The following is a 6518-nucleotide window of genomic DNA, read 5'->3' as shown; positions in this document are numbered from 1 at the left end:
TCATCCAAAGGATCTGGGAGCAACAGCTAGCAGCGGCAACATACTCAGCTTCTGAGACCGACGCCCGTGCCTCCACGACTTGGCGTCTTCAACCGCCGTCCGCCAACTTAGTTTTGTGGCGCAAACCAAGAAACCCGCCATCCACCGGTGCTTGCGCCCTCGATCCAGGAGTGGACGCCACACCTGCCGCCCGGTCCGAGCTCCAGTCCCGGCTGCCCTTCACCGCCATCCACCGCACGGTCCATCGGCCACAGCACCTCTACGGCAGCTCACCGTCGACACTCGACGCCCGTGTACCTGCAACCAAAGACCAAGCACACGATCACACCGCACGGTTGACAATTCACTCATCACCGCTAGGAGTGAGTACTGCTCATTCCTCACATCTTTGGGGCTCGATCTATCTATGACGACGCTCACATCCATCAAGGTTCTGAAATTGAGCAGGTCGCTGACGACAAGGACCTCATCAGGTTCCACATTCAGATCGTCGATGCAAATGGTGTGCCACTGTGCCACCACAGCACAGAACTTTAGTGGCACACAGAACTGACGGGCACAGTTGCTCGGGCGATGGCCCATCTCTGCAATGTGGTTTGCTGGGCGGAACCCAGGCTGAGGGAGGTCAATGCTGGTGATCCTCACCTCTGGCGGCCCACCATCCCTAGCCCCCAAAAGACGCAACAGCTCCGGCCATTGGAACCCAGAGTGGAGGCCATAATCCACGATGTGCAGTTTGCTCCTCCCTATTGCAGCATCGAAGATGGCTTTGTTTGCGAAGTCAAACGCCACTTTCCTGAAGCAGCAGGTTGACATGAAGAGCTGGTAGGCCTTAAGGAACTCCAGCAGCGGTGCGCGGTCCGCGGTGAGCGACCTGTAGACCTGGCTCCCAGTGCCAGCCAGGCGTGCCTCGAGCCCCTGTGCAAAGCAGTAGGCAAGCCGCTGTGCGGCATCGCCCGTCGGCGAGGCGTGGTCCTTGATCTGCTTGAGCAACTCGCCCGCACTCCGACGGTCGTCGATGACTGCCTTGGCACAATGAAGGAGCAAGGTGTGCAGGTCAACCACCTTGGCGGCATGGCGCTTGCCTCGTGTCCTGGTCCTCTTCCCCGCCTTCTTGTTGTCCGTTGTGGGCATCTCCATGGAAATGGTCAGGCCCCCCATCCCCTTGGCGCAGGCATCGAATCCCCCTAAGCATCATTTCGTCGAACAACTCGCGGGCGCTGGCTTCCTCCGACTCGGCAGTCGCCAGCTTGCTGGCCCTGCCGGCCTCAGCCTCCTGCTCGCCGCCGACGTACCTGTCCCTGCGGCCCCTACCGCCGGCTGACTCCTTGCTCCTCAGCGGCTTGTCAGCAGTGTCGGCGGGTAGGAACTTGGTGGCCTCATCCACGCCCCTGAAGAATGCAGCGGTGAACATGTCGGTGCTGTACTCCTCCTTTTCGTGGCCACCTCCATGATTGGGTGAACCCCGGTCGCCGGGAAAGACGGGGCCTTGGTCCGGCGAGAAGGGGGCGCCGGAGAGAATCTGGGAGAAGGGCTGCTGGGCGTGGAGGAGCGCGGGGTGGTCCGGGCTCAACTCTGCGAGTGCGACGTCGTCCTCCTCTTCCTCCTAAATGACAAGAGCAATGCGGGAGAGGTTAAGGTAGGAGGCGGCCGCCTCGTCGGCGTCGCCGGGGAACACCGGGGGAGCCATGGCTGCCTGTAACTATAGATCTGCAATGCACCCCGATCGATACTTAAAGGGGAAGATTGCTGGAATGGGAACCTCCTCGTGGAGCTCCAATCGATGGTTCCAATTCCAACCCATCCCAATGCCAACAAGGGAGCATCACCAAGAAGAAATGGCAACAAGGGAATCCAATCGCGGTGTCTTGTTGCGTTTAGAACCCACAACTAGTGAGGAGGAAAAAATGTATTCTTTTCGTAGCCAATGAAATGCAGTTAGATGGTGTGCTCCTCTTGTTGCATTTCAGTTGGTTTCTGAACGAAACTGTCTTGTTCGTTTCATCGGGTGTGTTTAGTTCCCTTGAAATTGACTGTAGCGCCAGGGAAAAAACACTGCAGCGCACTATAATACTTTTCATTTGTTTGTGGTAGATATTATTCTACCATGAACTAACTAGGCTCAAAAGATTCGTCTCGCAACGTACATCAAAACTATGCAATTAGTTTTTTTATTTACCTATATTTATATTTAGTACTCCATACATGTGTCAATTGCTACATTTAATGTTTCGATGTGATGGAGATGTGATGGAGATGTGATGGAAAGTGATGTTTTTGTGGGGGGTTTTGGTGTATCTAAACAGCCATCGTCTCCAATGCACCAGCAGCAGCAGCTTTACAAGTTTCTGAACGAAACTTTGGGCTTGTTTAGTTTCTTTAAAATTCCAAAATTTTACAAAATTTCCTGTCGAATCTTTTAGCGTATGCATAAAGTATTAAATGCAGCTAAAAAATAACTAATTACACAGTTTGTCTATAATTTGCGAGACGAATCTTTTGAACCTAGTTAACCTATGACAGAACAATAATTACCAAATACAAACGAAAGTGTTACAATATTTTACACTTAAAACTTTATGCATCTAAACAAGTCCTTTCTTGTTATTAGGCAGGCCATCATCTTCATATTCCCTTTTGTCTGTCCCTTAACCTTTACCTCAACAAGAGGTTCTATTCTGGAATTGTATATGATGGATGATGCAGACAAAGGGAACAATCCTCACAATTGTTCATGCTCAAATTCTGCAGATAGTTTCACCAGCCACGCTTATGCTCACAGCAAGGTTTTGTTTTGGAATTGTATATGCGATGGATGATTTATATTAAATTTAATTTCGAACTTAATACCCTCTCTGAATCCCAGAAATGTCATTACTAGTCCCAGCACACGTTTTTTTTAGATAAAACAGTCGGGGACACCCCTACTGTGGTTTTTAAATTATGCAGAAAATTAGCCTGTCAACCCATTCACCCGTATGGCTAATTAAAATTAATATAAATAAAAAATATAGCTAATAATTATAATTATTTATCTCGCGCCCTCTTTCATCTATTAAATAATATGACACATACTCTAAAATATATATTTATCATTATCTAGTTGTAATAAATATATTTTGCATCACACCTCCATATATATTTGATATATATTTAATTGAACCATTAGTTTGTGAACCGGTATTCTTATCTCTTCTATCATACATGAATACATATGACAAATATCGTGGGTAGTATTTATATAAATAATATATTAATAATGATAGAAATAGTAATTTAGAATTTTATATTGGTGCACTCTATTATTTTATTATAATTATATAATCTAGATTTAGATTTAGAGGTTACTTAAACTTTAATAATGATATAATTGGAGAACTTATATGCAAATTTAGAGGGTTGTTAGCATTGTTTTTTTTATAATGGCATAGGTATGTAATTTATACGAAGATTAGGGGGGTTATTTTAGAATTTTTTATAATGATAGAGGTGGATAATTTAGATATGTTACTTTAATCTATTTTTATAATGGCAGATGTGGATAATTAGAGTTGTCAGATTTATGGTCGGATGTTTTTGGTTTTTATGAGAATTTTTAGAATTTCTCTATTTTTGCATAGAGTGCCCACCAGGATTTTAAGTGGCTTCACGTGGAGACTCATTCGAGCCTTCAATTAGTAATAGTAAGATAGAAGGAAAATAAGACTGCACACCAATATATTTACACTACTGAGAGCATCTCCAAAAGTTCACAATCCCACTTCCCCATTCTTGTTTTTTTGGAAAAAAAGAAAAAAAACACATCTCCAATAGTTCCCTATCCTAACTTCTCATCTCCTAACAATTGACAAAATCTCCTCTCCTGTGGTAAAAATAGGCACGCCATCACTCCTCCCGATCGGCCCTTCCGCGCCGTTTTTTTATTTTTTTTTGTGGCGAGTTTCTTCCCCGCGCTCTTGAGCCGATTCGCCATGGCCGCTTCTTCCCTCTCGCTCTCGCAAACTCTCCCGGCGGCGATGCCGGGCGCAATCTGGCGCGAGCCACGCCACAACCCAGCGCTACCAACGAGGAGGAAGTCGGCGGCGCGCTGTGCGGCGTTCCGGCGGAGCACGAGCGGCGGCCGGGGCCAGTACGGCGGTGCGCCGGTGGACGAGGACATGTCCGTGCTGCGGCGGCGGATCCAGAAGGTGCAGATGGCGGAGACCAACTACAAGCCCCCGCCGGAGTGGGCAGCCTGGGACAAGCAGTGCTACCCTGCCTACGTTGCCAACACGGCCTCGTCGGCGACGCTGCAGGCCTGCAGCTGGCCCTCAGGGGCACCAGGCCTAGGGTTTCAAAAACCGGTGACACTGTTCAAAACCGGAACACACAAAAAATTTACTTTTGTATTTTTGGATTTAGAAGCATAAAATATAAAAAACCAGATCCGGTTTACCGTCCCGGACCGGGAACGAAAAAAAACCCGGACCGGGTTTTCCGCCGGATGTTGCCGAGGACCTCGTCCCGGGGGCTCGGGCGCCCGACCACGACGCTCTCGTCCATCAGGTGCCGGAAGTGGCAGAGGCCGATGACGACGAGCACCTCGCCCGGATCAAGCTCCAGGTCCTCGGGGGAGACGGTCTCCCTCCTCGCCGTGATCCCGCGGAACCTGAACGGCACGCCGAGCTCGCGGGCGCAGGTGGCCAGGCGGCGCCCCGTCTCCTCGATCTGGTACGCGGGGCGGAAGCCCGGCTGAGGCAGGTCGATGCCGGTGATCCTCACCTCCGGCGGGCCGCCGTGCCGGGCGGCGAGCCCGCGCAGCAGGCCCGGCCACTGGAACCCGTAGCCGATGCCGTAATCGACAATGTGCAGGCGGCGGCGCCCCGCCGCGGCGTCGGAGAAGGTCTTGTTGGAGAAGGTGAAGGCCACCTTCTTGCAGCAGCAGGCGGCCAGGAAGAGCTGGTAGGCCTTGAGGAAGTCGACGGCGGAGGTCGGCCGGACCATGAGCGAGCGGTAGAGGCGGCTGCCCGTGCCGGCGAGGCGCGCCTCCAGGCCCTCAGCGAAGCAGTGCGCCAGCCTCTGCGCGGCGTCGCCGGTGGGGGAGGAGTGGCGCCGGACCTGAGCCAGCAGGTCGTGCGCGCCGCGGCGGTCGTCCGCGGCCACGGCCTGCGCGCAGCGGAGCAGCAGCGCGTGCAGGTCGACCGCGTCGCCGTCGGCGATGGTGTCACCGTCGCCGTCGCCGCGGCGCCTCCGCCGCCGCCGCTGCGCCTGCACGCCCTTCATGCATATGTCGCGCTCGCGGAGCATCATGTCGTCGAACATCTGGCGGGCAGCGGCTTCTTCTGGCTCCGGGGCGGCGAGCTTGGTGGCCCTGCGCGCCTCCGGCTCCGGGTCGGCGTCGGCGTCGTCGTCTTCGTACCCGGCGGCATGCCTGTTGTTCTTGCGGCCCCTGGCATGGCCGCCGTTGAGCACCTCGCCCAGGCTGCTGGTGCGGTCGAGGAGGAGGGCGTCAGTGGTGGGGAGGAACTTGGTGGCCTCCTCCACGCCCTTGAGGAACGCGGAGGTGACCATGTCCGTGGCATGGTCGGCGGCCGGAGAGGCGACCGTCTCCGCCTCGGTGTCGGCGGAGACGGATGGCGAGGCGGCGCTGTCGGAGAGGATCTGGGCGAAGGGCAGCTGCGCCTGGAGCAGCGCGGGGTGGTCGGGGTACTGGTAGAAGAAGCTGTCCGCGCCGGCGGCCTCCTCGTCCATGAGTAGGCGGGCGATGTAGGGGAGCGCCATGTCATCGTCGTGGGGAGGCGTGGGCGGCAGGTCGAGGAAGACGGAGGGGGATGGCGGGTCCGGGTGGACGAAGAGGAACTCCTCCGGCGCGGCGGCCATGGCCGGGGACAGAGCAGAGCCGTTGCTACTAGCTGGTGTATGTCAGCAACTAGCAAGCAAAGGCAAAGGGAGTGTGCAGGTGGCAGTGCGGAATGCAGTGCAGTGCAGCATCCATGGATGATGGATCAGTCAGTCGCCGGCCGCCGATCAGCCGATGAGCAGTTTCCAGGGAACTGCCGGCGGCCCCACTTCCCTCCCAAGAAAAAGCAGCAATACACCAGTCTGCCATGCCTTGTCATTATTATTATTTTTAGTCTCTCTCAGTCAGCAGAGAGCAGAGCAGAGAACGATGATAAGCTACAGATTAAGAAAAGGAAAAGTGCCACGGATGGATGGCCGCCCAACATGAACCATCCATCATATGCGTCCTGCATTCAGCTATTTTTTTTTTGAAAAGCTGCTTTCAGCTAATTAAACTGAACTTATATATATGGATTAGTCATTGACCAAACTAGCCTGGGTGGCTTACCATCTCTCTAGAGTCTAGACAGAAGAAACAAAAGCAGAGCAGAGCAGAGCAGAGCAGGGGCGCGCCTCACCTGACCTAACCTCACCTACCTCGACCGAGAACATTTGGGCACCCACGGCAATGCTACATACAGTAGTATATGCTGGCATTGACCAGAGACACTGCCTACCTGAAGCTTGTGCCTTGTTCG

General features: G+C 53.2%; 1 pseudogene; it reads right to left on the bottom strand.

The window, feature by feature from the left end:
- Positions 1-258: 258 nt before the first annotated feature.
- On the bottom strand, positions 259-6309 carry LOC120646001 (annotated as a pseudogene).
- Between the last annotated feature and the right edge of the window lie 209 nt (positions 6310-6518).

Source organism: Panicum virgatum, chromosome 8K (assembly GCF_016808335.1).
Source record: "Panicum virgatum strain AP13 chromosome 8K, P.virgatum_v5, whole genome shotgun sequence".
In the NCBI taxonomy this organism is placed as follows: Eukaryota; Viridiplantae; Streptophyta; class Magnoliopsida; order Poales; family Poaceae; genus Panicum; species Panicum virgatum.
This window is presented reverse-complemented; position numbering and strand designations above follow the sequence as displayed.